The sequence below is a fragment of the Hibiscus syriacus genome, unplaced genomic scaffold, assembly GCF_006381635.1.
Source record: "Hibiscus syriacus cultivar Baekdansim isolate YM2019G1 unplaced genomic scaffold, ASM638163v2 tig00112253_pilon, whole genome shotgun sequence".
NCBI classification, from domain to species: domain Eukaryota; kingdom Viridiplantae; phylum Streptophyta; class Magnoliopsida; order Malvales; family Malvaceae; genus Hibiscus; species Hibiscus syriacus.
This window is the reverse complement of record NW_024063283.1, coordinates 246,541-263,904: the sequence shown is the minus strand read 5'-3', so window position 1 is coordinate 263,904 and position 17,364 is coordinate 246,541.

The following is a 17,364-nucleotide window of genomic DNA, read 5'->3' as shown; positions in this document are numbered from 1 at the left end:
TAAGGGTTAAGTTATGCACATAAAGGTAACATACAAATTATGCAAAAATGACGTTATGCGACTCCTAAATAAATCAATCGCATACTTATACATAAACATATCAACATGCAAAATAAATATACACAACTAATTAAAGAAAACAATCCTAAACAGGGACTAAATTAAAAGAAATCTAAATGTGAGGACTAATTTAAGCTAAATATACTAACTTTAGAATGATGATTAAATTCACGTAAATGTAAAATTAAACTTACAAAATTGGAATTAAACCAATGACTTAAATATAAAATACGCATAAACTATAGGTCTTATATGCAATTGATCCTATTCGGTTTAAGCTAAAATAATATGGAAAATAAAATAAATGACACCTGAACATTTAAAACAAATAAGAAAATTTAAACAAATGTGATTGAAATACAAAAATTAAAATATAACATATCAAACTATAAATTTATTAAACATGCATATACACATTAAACTAATGAATGGTGGCAACGACGAGTGATGGCTCTCATTAGCAAAGGTTGGTTTTTGAAATGCTTTAACTACGCAAAATGCAGAGCTGCAACTCCAGGGAGAAGTTTGGGCCTATGAAAATAAATATATAAAAAGGAACTCTTATTCCTCATACGGGGAGAAAAAGAATAAACATCTTAGTTAATGTTTAAGTCTGTAAGTTTACATGAAATTAACCATATAAACAGTTAATGACAATCAAGTTATATAACTACTTCACAAACAATCAGAGTCTGATTAAGATTAAACCAGTCTGGTTAAATTATATGGCAGTAAGTAACTTCCTTTTGAGGGGCTCGGGCTCGGCATCCTTCGCCTTATTATGTTGGTTGCTGGCGGGAAACCATAATTCTTATTACATGTCATCTTGGAACAAAGCCTTTGAGATAGGACCGGGAGGGTGAGCTCTGCTATCTCTATGGTCTTCATCATCAATGGTGCTTCCGTAGGGGCTTGACCGCTTCTTTTATGTCATTGGAGTCTCACATACTGTGTCATAGCTTGCCTTGCTATGGTTTTTATTTTTTGATAGTTTTCGAAGATGATCAGACTTGTGTTTCATTGCATTCGACTGCTTTGGAGCCCAAACTCTCTGCAAATCTGGCCAACTTGTAAAAGATGAAAAGCGTCGAGCCCTCTCCCTCCTCTTCTGAGCCTGAATCAGTTTCAATTCATGCTCCTTGGTCCTCATTACTAGGGAACTTGTTTTGTTATCATATTTCTGCAGTTGGGGGCACTCCTCTTCCATTGAATCTGATTCAGGATTTCTGATGTGTGCATCTTCCTCTGGTTTCCCTCTCCAGGATCGGTTACTGTCCTCGTTGTTCAGTACTTGGAGGCTTCAATGAAGCTTGTTTAGCAGTCTCCGATGAATAGGGTGTTGAAGAGGGTGAAGAGCACGGGGAATAGGGTGAAGTTCTGGCCATATATTCCACACACAACATGTGGCCTTATATCCCACATCTTTAAGATAGAAGCAAGTACTCCACAAGTGATCCTATAAATTAAAGCTCAAACACAATGGTTTAATTTACGGAGCCACGTGGTGAGCACTTGAGCTTGAATCGAGCTTGAGTCTCGAGCTTTGGTCGGGCTCTTGAATTTTTTTTGAGTTCGAGCCTTTTCGTGTTCGAGTCGAGTTTCAATATTATCTTTCGAGTTCGAGTCGAGCTTGAAAATTTTAGGCTTGCGAGTTTTATAGTCGAGTCGAGCTTACATTTAAAGTTTTCGAGTTCGAGTCGAGCTCGGCAATACTCGAGCTCGACTCGGCTTGTTTACACCCCTAGCGAACGCTATTTAAAACCATGGTCTCGAGGGATCGTTGAAGTAGCAAGGTCGATTCAAGGACGAGGGGTTTTGATTATTAATGAACCCGGTAGTGGCCAACCAAGGGTAGCATTGCGTGACATCAAAAGGAATGTGATTAATGTGGGATCTAATGACCAAGGTTACAACTTACCTAAGGTTGTTCCGTCAAAGACGAATCAAGAAGTTCAGGTTAATCATCATGTTCCAGCTTTGCCTACAGGAAATCATGTAGCAGTTACGCTAGTGGAACTATGAAGCAGTAACAAGGTTGGTTTACGAAAATGAGCCGAAATGAGTACAATGGATTATCGTAAATGGGGCAGAGATGAGGTGTTAAAGGGCGTACGGGTAAAGAAGTTGACGAATCATAAATCTTATGGTCGTCCTATACTGGCGGAATGGGTACAATCAGCATCGAACAATCTAGACAAGGTGTTAGGTAATTCAGGCGATAAGCGGGATGTGGGGATAGTTATTGAAGAGAGTGGTGGTCAAGTGGTAGGACCATCCGAGGATCAGAGGGGTACCAATGTATCAGGCGAAGCTGGGACCGGAGGAGGTCCATAAACCTTGAATGTTATTAATGTTTGATTATTTGTTTTGGAACTGTCAGGGAGCTGGGAGCCCGTCCTATCGACGTCATTTTAAACGATTAATTAAGGAGTTTCATCCTGGTAATTTTGTTGTTATTTGGAAACAAGAGTGAGTAGGAGTAGAGTTGATGAAGTGATACGGAGGTTTGGGTATTCTAACTCTTTCTGGTTTGAAGCTCAAGGATTTAGTGGGGGAATTTAGTTTTTGTGGTCGAATGATTTTCGAGTATCTATTCTGAGCATTTCTAATCAGTTTGTTCGTTTGTGCATTTAGAGGAAAGGTATGGACCGATCATTTCTTGTTACTATTATATATGCTAGTCTGCATATTTCTGTTAGAAATGAAGTTTGGGGATTGTTAGAGAGATTGAATTCGGGGTCGGATCAACCTTGGGTTCTTGGAGGAGACTTTAATTCTCTTTTAAGGCCTAGTGAACGTCGATGAGGTGTGATTACTCGGGATGGTACTAGCTGGGGTTTTCAAATTTTGTAATGCAATCGACTCTCTTCGAGGTTCCCTTCCAGAAACCAAATTCACTTGGGCGCGTGGCTCTTTATATCAGAGATTGGATAGATGATTGATGAATGATAGAGGGCTGAGTTTATTCTTGGATTCAATGGTGTTTCACCTTGATCGCCTTGAGTTAGATCATTGCCCTATCTTTTTGAGTACATAGAAGGTGAAGAATAGAAGTCTTAAGTACCCATTCCAATTTGTTTTTCATGGCAGGATTATCAAGATTTTGACCGGATACTGGCTAGGTAGAGAATGGTGATGTCGAATCTAATCTACGTTATTTACAAGGCAGATTGGGAGATTGGAATAAAACAATATTTGGGTCGATTGGTAAATGAAACATGTGCTTTTGGCTCGATTAAGAGGAATTGAGAGGGCTTTGATGTATAAGCATTTTGATTTCCTGTCTGAGCTCGAAGTTCAGTAAAGAATAATTTGGAGATTGTTCTCAGCCAAGAGGAGACTTTGTGGTTTTAGGAGTCTCGATGTAACTGGTTTATGAATAGTGACATGCTACTGCTAAATTATACCGTAGACAGAGCACGATCAAGAGGCTTAAATTGGAGGATGGCCTTTAGCATATGGAACAAGAGGACCTCAGGGGAAGCGGTTCAGTTTTATGTTGCACTTTTTATAAGTCGAGATTTGGGGGAATGAGATATTCATACTGGGGTCGGTTTCCTAAACCTCAAGGGGACATAAATGGTACCCTAATGGCCCCTATGTTATTGATGAAATTAAGCAAGCACTCTTCACTATGGACCCAGCTAAGGCTCTGTGGTGGATGGGTTTTCATGCATTTTTCTTTCAGAAGAATTGAAATGTGGTTGGTGGTGGTGTTTGCTAGTTAGTGTGTGATTCTTTCGCCAATGGTGTAGTTAAGGAAGAGCATAATTGGACCTTGCTTACTCTTATTCCAAAAGTGGATAGCCCGCAGAGTTTTGCACAATTACTTCCTATTAGTTTATGCACGGTTCTTTACAAGATTATAACTAAAGTGATTATGAATTGTCTCAAAGTTTATGTTTGATTGGGTGTTGGAGAATCAAACTAGCTTTGTGTCGGGGAGGAATATCACGAATAATGTAATCGTGGCCCAAGAGGTGATCCATTTGTTGTAGAACAAATATGGAAAAGTGGGGTGGACGGCAATTAAAATAGATCTGGGGAAATCTTACGATAGATTGAAATAGAGTTTTATTGAGGATACCATGATTGACATCAATTGTCTGGATGGCTTATGGAGGTTGATTATGAGGTGTGTGTCTACGATTTCCACTAAGGTTCTCTAGAATGGTCATAAAACTAATAATTTCAAGCCAATTAGAGTAGTTAGACAAGGTGATATATTATCTCCTTATCTGTTTGTTCTCTGTATGGAGAGGTAAGTTCATGCGATCCAACAGGCGATAGCAGATAGTAATTGGAAGCCTATACGGCTTAATCGAAGTGGTTCGTCGATTTCCCATTTGTTCTTTGCTAACGATTTGATACTTTTTACAGAATCTTCAATTTCTCAATTGGGAGTCATTCAACGGATTCTGCAGGAGTTTTGCTTGTGTTCTGGATAAAAAGGTTAGTTTTGCAAAAACTAATATCTTCTTTTCAAACAATCTTGAGGAGAACATGAAGACATTTATCAGTTGTTGGAAGCGTAGATGGACACTTAGTAATTTTTATAACTCGAACTATTATTGATACGAAGCAAAATACGTTACAACGACGTTATCCCAATATTAGAATATTACAACACTAGCTGCGACTAGTTTACAAACACCATCAATAGCTTTGCTAAGCTTTATGCTCTCTCTAATAACTTTACGAAGCTATCTCTTATTCTTGCTTTTTTAAGCTTTCACTCATTCGTATTTTTTTCCTTTCACTTTGCATATTTATAATAGTTAATAAACTGCCTACTTTTACTGTCCTTCATTGCCGTCTTTCTTCTCTCAATCTATAGAGTTTTCTTGTTGCAACATGTTACTTCAATTTTATTGCCAATGCATCTTAGCTGCTGCTACGTATAAATGCTTAATTCCATACAATTTTGACTTTTCAAAATCCATCCATTCTATTTTCCACATGTTGAAGAATTGTCATAATCATTGAGTAATTCAAGAAGTTCCCATCCATGTTGGTTGCTTGCCACGTTTTTAAATCACTTTCCTCATTGTCAAGTGTTATCGTCATGTTGATTTTCAACTTTCATAGAAATCAAGTATGATTTCTAACACTCTCCCTCAAACTTGATTTTCCATTTCGAGCTTTTCTCCGCTTATCATCTTCAATCGATTCTTCATTTCCTGGGCTTTATTTTCTTGTTAATAGCTGCCTCTACCTTAGCCTCGACCTCTGAATCCTCGTCCCCGGCCTTATGTTGGATTATTTTCACTTATTTGATTGGTGTCATATGACCAACCACCACGTCCACGAGTTCCTCGTCCTCCTCTGTATCTTCCACGATAACCACAACGATTTCTTCGATCTCGTGTGTAGCTGCTGCTAGCTTCTCCTTCATTGACATTCATCTTGCTTTGCAAAGCTTGCTCCAAATTTTCAGAATCTTCATTTTGTTTCATTTTCTATTCATGAGCTTGAAGTGAACCCACAAGCTCATCAATCGATATTTGGGATAAATCTTTCGATTCTTCTATTTCCACAACCACGTAATCGAGTTTTGTTAAATACATTTTGATGTTTCGATATAACAAATTAAGTTAAATGAATTTTAAGATTTTACAAATGATTTTCTAAAAGTATATTCGATTTAATTACTCGAATATCAAGCTATTACTCCAAGTCTTTCAAGATTAATTTTAAACCTTACTAAATGTGTAAATTTGTGTTTTATACTTAAACTATTTTTAAACAAATTTTCACAAAGTATTTTGAACCAAAATCAAGTCTAAAATCAATTTTTCAAGGGCATGCACTGATGCACCAATCCATGCATCGATGCATCAATTAATTTCCTGAACATCGATTGCATTTTATGCACCGATGCACATACCATGCATCGATGCACTCAGTGCAGTTGATGCATCGAGGCACTCAGGCTTTTTCAAAACATCGAATGCATTTTATGCATCGGTGCACTCTTAGTGCACGGATGCACTGAGAGTCCAACGGTCAAAATATTTGAATTTTACACTGATGCACCGATGCACCTAGGGCATGCATCGATGCACAGATGCTCCCATCCACTTTCATTAATTGTTTTCACACTTAAACGGCTCTATTGACTCCACTAATCATCCCCAACGTTTAAAATCATTTGAAGTGTATTTAAACAAGCTTAGAAGCCATTGATCAACAACAAGAAACGACAAGTAACTAGAATCAAGAGAGAATCAAAGAGAAAGCATCAAACCTCAAGTTTGAGAATTTCAAGCCTATTTTTCATTCAATATTCATTTTGCTTTCAAGAACACTACTTGTACTCAATTGTATTCATTCTTGAGTATTCTTTTTTTTGTTCTAGAATTGTGCAAACAATATACCTTGTGAGGATTTCCTTGTAAGTTTGCAAATTTGTATTGTTCTCTTTGGGAGAGAGTGTTCTCAAGAATTTGGGGTATAATTTTTGAGGGTTTGTAAGGTTACTCTTTGTCCTCAAAAGAAAGAGAAATTAGTGAATTTGTGGAAAATCCTTAGTGTGGATAGCTAATATAGTGGACGTAGACTTTGGTTGAGAAAGTCGAACCACTCTAAATCGCTGTGCAATTACTTTCAATTTTCTGCAAAAGCTTTCACCAAATTTTTAATTGCCAATTCACCCCCCTCTTGGCCAATTCCGTCAATCGATTAACTCAACAATTGGTATCCGAGCCTAACTCATTTGAAGGTTTAATCGCCTCTTGAGTCGATTCGGGAAGAGTTACATCGATAATCAAAGTCATCAATGGCCTCCACTTCAAACTTCGACTCCGGTCTCGATTCGATGCCCGTCAATAAGCCTCATTTCTTCAATGGGGCTAACTATGCCTATTGAAAAAATAGGATGATGTACTTCATTCAAACAGTGACATGGGAGCATGGAATATTGTAGAAGATGGATATATCAAGCCTCTTACTCATCCAAGAATGTGGAGTGAAGGAGAGACAAGATTGTTTCAGCTCAACTCTAAAGCCATTCATATCATATTTTGTGCTCTTGGACCAGATGAATACGGAAGAGTTTCATCTTGTACAACCGCCAAAGAGATATGGGACAAGCTTCAAGTCACTCATGAAGGTACCGATGAGGTAAAAAAATCTAAAATTAGTATTCTAACGCATAGCTATGAAATTTCAGGATGAAACCAATGAAGATATCAAAGCTATGACGGATAAATTCTCAATGATTGTCAATGGTCTCAAATCATATGGAGAGATAATTTCAAATGAAAAACTTGTGAGGAAGTTAGTTTACTCCCTTCCAAAACCATGGCAATCAAAGAAGACGGCAATCATCGAGTCTAAGGACCTAACGTCCTTAACTCTTAAAGAACTAATCGATTTCCTCCTCACTCATGAATTGATGCTTGAAGATGAGGTGGACCTCGATAGATTGATGAGACACCAAAGGAGAAGAGAGAAGAAAAACATTGGAGTTGCTCTCAAATCCACAAAAGATGAAAGTGATTCGAATGAAGATGACGATGACGAGGAAATGGCATTGTTTTCCAAACGGTTCAGAAAAATGATGAGACCTTACCGATGAAGAAAATTCAAACGAAATGAAGGCCTCAAAAATGAACCAAAAGAGAATAACCCGATCATTTGATATGAATGCAAAAGCTGGGGCATGTCAATATGATTGCCCACAATTGAAGAGAAATGGTCATCAAAGAATAAGCAAAAGGCTCATGTGGCTACATGGAGCGATGAAGAAGGTTCCGATGAAGAGGAACAAGAAGTAGCAAACTTGTGCTTGATGACATTCGGGGAAGATTCTAAGGTAACCTCTAATTCTTCTGATTTTGATGATTTATCCTATGATGAGCTATTAGAGGAATATAATGGGTTGGCTTCGGATTATGAGAAATTGTTTTTAAAATATAAAAATGATGTTTCAAAATTGAAAAATGAAAACAAACTCATATAAAAAACCAACAACGATCTTGAAAGTAAAATCAAAGATTTGCAAATCAAACTAGAAGAGTTTGAAAAGAAAATTTTGGATTTGCAAAATTTACTTTCAAAGGTCAATGATGATCATCAAAAGAAAATTGATGATCTTAAAACTTCTTTTGATAAGTTAGAACAAAACGTTTTGAAAAGGAGAAAATTCAAAATCCAACTTTGTTAGAAAAGATTTTAAAAACTACAATCATAGAGGTCCCCAAAGAACCTCTAATAGAAAAATCGTTAGAAGTATGTGGGTTCCTAAAGAACTCATTACTACTAAAGATAAAGATATCCTACACAAATGGATACCTAAGGGGACTAGGATTTTGGAAACTAATGAATGGACCCAAAGAATTTGGGTACCAAAAATCAAAAATTAATCTATGTTTGTAGGGAAAGGAAATTGCTACAAGGCACGGGAAACAAATTCAAATTCATGGTACCTTGATAGTGGATGCTCGAGACACATGACCGGGACAAAAATCGGTTCATAAGCTTAACACCAAAAATGGAGGAGAAGTGACTTTTCGTGATAATTCAAAAGGTCACATTGAAGGATATGTACATAGGTAATACCTCTTCCATACAAATTAAAAATGTTTATATGTGAATGGATTAAAGCATAATCTCTTGAGTATTAGTCAATTTGTGATAAAGGATTCAATGTCATGTTTGAAACTAATGGTTGTAAAGTTATTGACATTGCATCTAATCGGATTATGCTTGTTGGTCATAGAATAGAAAACTTTACATGGTGCATTTAGATTCTATTAATGTGACTAATTTATGCCTAGTTGCAAAAGATGAGCATGATAGCTGGTTATGACATAGGAGACTAGGAAATGTTAGTATGAGTGTTTTGCAACGGCTAATTCAAGGTGATTTAGTTTGAGGGTTGCCTAAACTAAATTTGATAATGATAAAATCTGTGATGCTTGTGCAAAAGGAAACAAAAGCGAGTTTCTTTAAATCCATTAATGATGTATCAACTAGTAGAGTATTACAATTGATCATATTCCATATTGATCTTTTTGGGCCAACTAGGACTACTAGCTTAGGTGGAAACATGCATTTGTCTTGGTAGATGACTATTCTAGATACACTTGGGTTCTATTCTTAATTACTAAAGATGAAGCATTAGAAAAATTCAACACATTTTTAAAAGTAATCCAAAACGAAAAAAGGTTACTCTATAACTAGTGTGAGGAGTGATCATGGAACTGAATTTGAAAATCTTGGATTTACTGATTTTTGTAATTCTAATGGTATTAGCCATAATTTTTCAGCACCTAGAACCCCTCAACAAAATGGAGTTGTTGAGAGGAAAAATCGAACCTTAGAAGAAATGGCTAGAACTATGCTTTGTGAAAATAATTTGCCAAAATATTTTTGGGCGGAAGCCATAAATACCGCTTGTGTTATTAATCGAGTAATGATTAGGCCTATTTTAAAACTCCATATGAACTTTTCAAAAATAAAAGCCTAACATTAGTTATTTTCATCCTTTTGGATGTAAGTGTTTTGTTTTAAACAACGCTAAAGACAATCTTGGCAAATTTGATGCTAAAAGTGATGAAGGAATTTTTCTGGGTTATTCCTTAAATTATAAAGCTTATCGAGTATTTAATAAAAGAACTTTGGTTGTAGAAGAGTCTATACATGTTGTTTTCGATGATAACCTCCTTCCAAGGAAGGATTCTTGTGTGAATGATGTAGGTGTTATAAATACAAATGACGTTAGACGTGACGTTGGAGAACCATCATCAAAGGAAGAAACGAAAAATGAGGAAACTCATGATCCTCTCGAGAATCCAACCATTGAAGAAAGGGAAGTCTCTTACCCAAGGGAATACAACTATGTCAAGGATTGTGAGATTATAGGTGATCCATCCAAAGGGGTAACAACTCGATCTTCTCTTAGAAATATTTGTAATTATATTGCATTTATCTCATGCATAGAGCCTAAGAATATTAAAGAAGCATTAAATGATGAACATTGGATTATGGCTATGCAAGAAAAGTTAAATCAATTTGAGAGAAGTAAAGTATGGACATTAGTTGAAAGGCCTAGTAATAAATCTACTGTAGGTACTAGATGGGTATTTAGGAATAAGCTTGATGAGAGTGGTAATATAGTGAGAAACAAGGCTAGACTTGTTGCTCAAGGGTATACTCAAGAAGAGGCATAGACTTTGATGAACATACGCTCCCGTAGCTAGGATGGAAGCAATTAGAATGTTATTAGCATTTGCATTTTTCATGAATTTAAATTATATCAAATGGATGTTAAAAGTACATTTTTAAATGGTTTTATAAAAGAAGTGTATGTGGAACAACCTCTAGGTTTTGAAGATTCAAAATTTTCGGATCATGTTCTTAAATTGACAAAAGTGCTTTATGGTTTAAAACAAGCTCCTAGAGCTTGGTATGAAAGATTATCAAATTTTTAAATTGAAAAAGGTTTTTCAAAAGGGAAGATTGACACTACATTGTTTTTAAAGCATAAAGGTAAAGATTTATTAGTAGTTCAAATTTATGTTGATGATATAATATTTGGTTCTACTAATGATGTTCTTTGCCAAGAATTTTATAAGCTAATGCAAAGTGAGTTTGAGATGAGCATGATGAGGGAACTCTCATTTTTCTTGGCCAAATCAAGCAAAAACAGATGGCATCTTCATCAATCAAGCTAAGTACGTCAAAGATATGCTCAAGAAGTTTGGACTAGAAAATGGCAAACCTCATGACTCCAATGAGCTCTTCAACAAAGCTTGACTTAGATGAAGGAGGTAAATGTGTAGATGTTAAATTATATAGGTCAATGATTGAATTTTTGCTTTATCTAACTGCAAGTAGACCGGACATTATGTTTATTATTTGCTTATGTGCTAGATTTCAATCATGCCCTAAGGAATCACATTTACTACTGTTAAGAGAATCTTTAGATACCTTAAGGACACTCCTAGTTTAGAACTTTGGTATCCTAGAGACTCTAGCTTTAGCTTGCATGCCTTTTCTAATGCGGATTATGGAGGATGCAAATTAGATAGGAAAAGCACCTCCGGTACATGCCAATTCCTTGGAAATATGCAAATTTCTTGGTTTTCAAAGAAACAAAATTGTGTCGCATTATCTACCACTGAAGCGGAATATATTTCTGCTGTAGTTTGTTGTGCACAAGTTTTATGGATGAAGCAACAACTTTTTGATTATGGAATTGAAGTAGGTACCATTCCTATCAAGTGTGACAATACTAGTGCTATTTGTCTCACTAAAAATCTCATCCAACACTCTAGAACTAGCATATGAAATTAGACATCACTTCATTAGAGACCATGTCGCTAAAGATGATGTAGTTAGAATTTGTTGATACTTTGCACCAATTAGCAGATATCTTTACAAAACCTTTAGACAAAGAAAGATTTAGACACTTAGGAGAGAATTAGGTTTAACTGACCTATCTTCACTTAGTGTTTAAAATAATTTTAGCGCTTTTAAGAATAAATGAAAACATATAATAGTAATTTTTGATTACATTCATTGCTATTAGTTAGGGGGAGTTTATGTTGCTTGATGAATTAATTTTATGTTCAAATGAAATTTAAAGGATTAATTTGATTGATTGAACATGATTAATCTTCAATATATGAGTTACCAATACCACTAAATCTAATTAATTTAGCATTTTAAGTGTTTAAAATGGATTTTTGACATTTCTGTGCTTCATGCATCGATACACTTAACAGTGCATCGATGCATCCCTTTGAATGTGCATCAATTCATCATGTTGATGCACCGATGCACGCCTTGAATGTGCATCGATGCATATGGTCATGCATCGATGCATCTGTCGGGTTTGTGGGTTTATAGCCTCTTTTTCTTTATTTTTAAAACCCTAAAACTAAACACACACCCATCGTTCATCTCTTTCTCTCTAAAAATATAATTTCTTGCTCCAAAATCATCGTTTTTGGTCGGAATCTTCAAGCTTTTAACTTCTAATCCTGCTTCAATCATTAATTCGTGCAAAACATTATATCCCTCTCAATCCGAAATTTCAAGGTAAACTTTTCTAAAAACTCTATTTTATCAATTTTTGATCTTAGGGATAGTTTTTGATTAGTTCTAGGATGAACATTATATCGATCATTGGTTATATGATGATTCTAAACTAGATTTTACAACAAATTTCATCAAAAACACATAATTTTTTAAAATTTTCTTTGAAATTCAAAATTAAAAAAAATCGAAAATCATTGATGTTTTTGACTTCATTATATTGTTTTTATGAAAAATATATGTATTGCAATATTTCCAATGATATTTTCAAATATTTTTCAAAACTTTGTCCATTAGGATTGTTTTAGAGAACCTTGATTATTGCGGACTCAATTGAGTTTTGGGATTGATTAAATTACATACATATGTTTCAATTTGCAGTTTATATTTCTTATTCCGATTCCTAAACCATGTCTAATCCCAAACGCCCTAGAACTTTGTCAAGTCGTTCTCGTTCAAACCAACCTCCTAATCCCGTTCCTCAACCTCCTAATAGCCTATTAGGATCTTGCTTTAATATGTCTGAACGTCGGAGAGAAAAATTGTACCATATGTACATGGATTCTTTCCAATCTTATAGAATTAGGGAAGAACGTATTCCATCTCTAGAAGCCATGATAGACTTTAAATTTGAATACCTCCCGATTCTTAGAACATGGAAGTTTGATAAACTGTTCTCTCTTAGACTTGTCGTCTTTCATCAATTAGTCCACATTTTCTATTCTAATACGGTTTGTATTCAAAACGAAACTCAATGTGGAACTATAGGAATTAGATCCTACCTTTTAGGACAATATAATTATTCCGCAACTATAGCTTCAAAATTTGGGTTAGATGACGATGGTGTTTATGACGAAAAAGAACTGTGGTTATCCATATCTCCCAAACGCTAGTGTAGTACCCTTCGATCTCATCACGATCGTTTCTTCATTTAATGATCTCATGGTGGTTTCGACCATCAGTGGGTAGGTACTCCACTCTTCGTGCTAGGGATTTATGGTGGATGTATTGTATTAAGAATAAGATCAAAATAAATCTTCCACAGATTATCTTTAGTGTGCTAGTCGATACCGTAAACATTATCCCATCAAAACATGTTGAAACATTAGTTTATGGTTGTCTTATTAGCAATATCTTTATCAAACTCGGTTTGGATGTCTCTCTTGACAATCCTATTCATGTCCAAAACCCAATCAATCTCACATCCTTGAAGAAAGCGGATTGGAAACAAGATAAGGTAACCGGTCAATGGGTTTTTAGACCCGGTAAACAAACTCCGTGAGCTAGTTCCTCACGAGCTGCTCCTAGCTCCTCTTGTGCTCCTTCTCCTCCTCCTCTGACTCCGGTTTCTGACGATGATCCTGAATTTCAACAGCTTATGCAAGACATCGATGATCACGTACCTGATGACGAGCCTGCACCGGAACCAGCTCCACAAAAAGATCAAATGCCTCCATATTTTCGTTCGTTTTTGAGACATTTTGATTTACGGTATGCTTCCATCGAATCCCACTTGACTGCTACTCACGAAGCATTAATCAACGCTTAGACACTTTGGAAGCTCGTTAGATGGAGTTTCAAAGGGAGATGCTTGCACGCATGGATGCTCTCTCTCTTGAGATGCAAGCCCGATTTCCTCCTCTGCCTCCCGATCCTTCTATGGATGATTAGACTTATTTTAGTTTGATTGTATTTGGGATTAAATTTAAAATTTGGATTGATTAAACATTTTGCTATTTTTGGAGTTGAATGATTGGTTATTTGAACTTATTATAAATATTTGGTTTGGTTTAATTCTTGCATCATTTACATTAGTTGCATTATGACCAATTATGCCATTTCACAATTTATTATGAATATTGATTATGAAACTAATGGCTAATCTCTTTTGATCTTTGATCTTAGCAGCTTAATCTTTAAAATATTTGGTTTGGTTAATTCTTGCATCATTTACATATTAGTTGCATATGACCAATTATGCCATTTCACAATTTATTATGAATATTGATTATGAAACTAATGGCTAATCTCTCTTTTGATCTTTGATCTTAGCAGCTTAATCTTTAAGTTTCTAAATATAAATTGGCTAAGTTTTTCAAAACCTTGTGTAAAATTATTTTAGAGTCTTTTTTATTTACAAAAAGGGAGAGAAGTGTAAAATTTTAAAGGGGGAGAAATGTTATAGTAAGGGGGAGTGATTTCAAACTTGATTTTCAAAATAGTTTTTCAAAGAAAATCTTAAAATTACTCAAGTGTTTTGTTATATCAAAAAGGGGGAGATTGTTAAATACATTTTGACGTTTCGATATAACACATTAAGTAAAATAAATTTAAGATTTTACAAATGATTTTCTAAAAGTATATTCGATTAATACTCTCGAATATCAAGCTATTACTCCAAGTCTTTCAAGATCAATTTTAAACCTTACTAAATGTGTAAATTTGTGTTTTATACTTAAACTATTTTTAAACAAATTTTCACAAAGTATTTTGAACCAAAATCAAGCCTAAAATCAATTTTTCAAGGGCATGCACCGATGCACCAATCCATGCATCGATGCATCAATTAATTTCTTGAACATCGAATGCATTTGATGCATCGATGCATACCATGCATTGATGCACTCAGTGCATTTGATGCATCGATGCACAAGACCATGCATCGATGCACTTAGGCTTTTTCAAAACATCGAATGCATTTTATGCATTGATGAACTCTTAGTGCACCGATGCACTGAGAGTCCAACCCAAAATATTTGAATTTTACACTGATGCACCGATGCACCTAGGGCATGCATCGATGCACAGACGCTCCCATCCACTTTCATTAATTGTTTTCACACTTAAACGGCTCTATTGACTCCACTAATCATCCCCAACGTTTAAAATCATTTGAAGGTTATTTAAACAAGCTTAGAAGCCATTGATCAAAACAAGAAACCACAAGCAACTAAAATCAAGAGAGAATCAAAGAGAAAGCATCAAACCTCAAGTTTGAGCATTTCAAGCCTATTTTTCATTCAATATTCATTTTGCTTTCAAGAACACAACTTGTACTCAATTGTATTCATTCTTGAGTATTCTTTTCTTTGTTCTAAATTGTGCAAACAATCCTTATGAGGATTTCCTTGTAAGTTTGCAAATTTGTATTGTTCTCGTTGGGAGAGAGTGTTCTCAAGAATTGGGGTATAATTCATGAGGGTTTGTAAGGTTACTCTTTGTCCTCAAAAGAAGACAAATTAGTGAATTTGTGAAAAATACTTAGTATGGATAGCTAAGGTAGTGGACGTAGACTTTGGTTGAGAAGTCGAACCACTCTAAAAAGCTGTGCAATTACTTTCAATTTTCTGCAAAAGCTTCCACCAAATTTTAATTTCCAATTCACCTCCCTCTTGGCCAATTTCGTCAATCGATTAACTCAACAAGTTTCCTTGTCAATGACCGCAAAGTTTTCCATCACTCCAACCTCGTCGAGTGATTCACCATTTCTTTTCATTTCATTCACGGCCACTTTTACACGGCTAATATATCATCGATGTTTTCCGTATTTTTCATTTTTAACATCTCAAACTCAGCTCTAAGAGTTTGTAAACGTACATTCTTTACTTTTCGGCAGCTTGGAGAGATTTTTGCAAAATCTCCCACGCTTGTTTTGCGATCTTCGCATCAGAAATTTTTTTCAAATGTAGATTCGTCTACTCCTTGAAAAATAAAGAACAACGCTCTTTTATCTCTTTTCTGGGATTCCTTCAATACATTCTTGTCTTCATTGGTCAAGACTGTTTCTGCGGCATTTTTAGGCTCGGTGTAACCATCATCGATGATCCCAACAATCTTGGGAGCCTAGTAACACCTTCATTTGAATGCTCCAATTGTCATAATTCGTCTTTGTCAATATCGGGATTTATGGTTGAATCATGTTGGCCATCTTCTCCACCATGTTAAATTCAAACAAGCTCTGATACCACTTGTTGGAAGCGTAGGTGGGCACTCAGTAATTTTTTATAACTCAAACTATTGATTGAAGCAAAATATGTTACAACGACGTTACCCCAATATTAAAATATTACAACACTAGCTGTGGCTAGTTTACAAACACCACCAATATAGATTTTCTAAGCTTAATCCTCTCTATAATAACTTTGTTAAGATATCTCTCATTCTTGATTTTCTAAGCTTCACTCATTCTTATTTTCTTTTTTTTTCAAAGTCCATCCATTCTATTTTCCACATGTTGAATAATTGTCTAATCATTGAGTAATTCAAAAAGTTTCCCATCCATATGGTTGCTTGCCACGTTTTAAATCACTTTCCTCATTGCCAAGTATTTGTCGTCATGTTGACTTTCAACTTTCATAGAAATCAAGTTTGATTTCTAACACCAGTAATGGGTTTCAGTCTCCCGTTGATGATTAGGGAGATATCTGGGGTTCTTTACTTCATAGATGTTTCACTTCTGGAACCTATGGCTATTTCGTTCAGCGGGTCAGAGGTAAATATCAGGTTGGCGGGCTAGATCGTTGTCTTTGGCCAGTACAATAGTTATGGTTAAATCGGTTTTATCAGTGCCTCCCTCGTATACAATGCAAACATGTTATCTCCCAAAAATAATTTATGATGATATTGAACAATTAATTCATCAATTTCTCTGGGGCCATTTAGACAGACACCGTGGGATTAATTTCGATAGGAGGAGGTTTGTCAACTGGCGAGGAAGGCAGTTTGGGCATCAAATAGGTTAAGTACCATAACTTCCATAACTTTGTTTTTCTTATGAAATTATGTTATAAATTGATAGCTTATCTGAACCGTTTGTGTATCGAGTGCTCAAAGCGAAATATAGGCTCTCTGATAATTCCTACTTCGGTTCACAGGCTGATTTGCTCCCGATTAAGGTTTATTCGACGGTTTGGTCTGATGTTTGTGTCGACAGTTATTTTCTTCCGAGTCCCAATTCATTATAAGTATTATAATAATATAATATTATTATTATGTTGTAATTAATTCTTACAATTTTACAGGTCCAAATACACATTAAACCCCGAAGGCCCAATTACAACTAAGGCCTGATTATAACAAAACCCGAGTGCCTAATCCTAGTAGATCAAGACCCGGTTCAGGCCCAAATTGACCCGAACAACCCAACAGGCCCAGAAGTAAACCCAAATGCTCTAGGGTTTCATCTAATCTCCAGCGCCACATGGATCTCAGCAGTTGGATCTAGGAGATCCAAAGGTCCCAAGTGCAACCAGCAGGAAC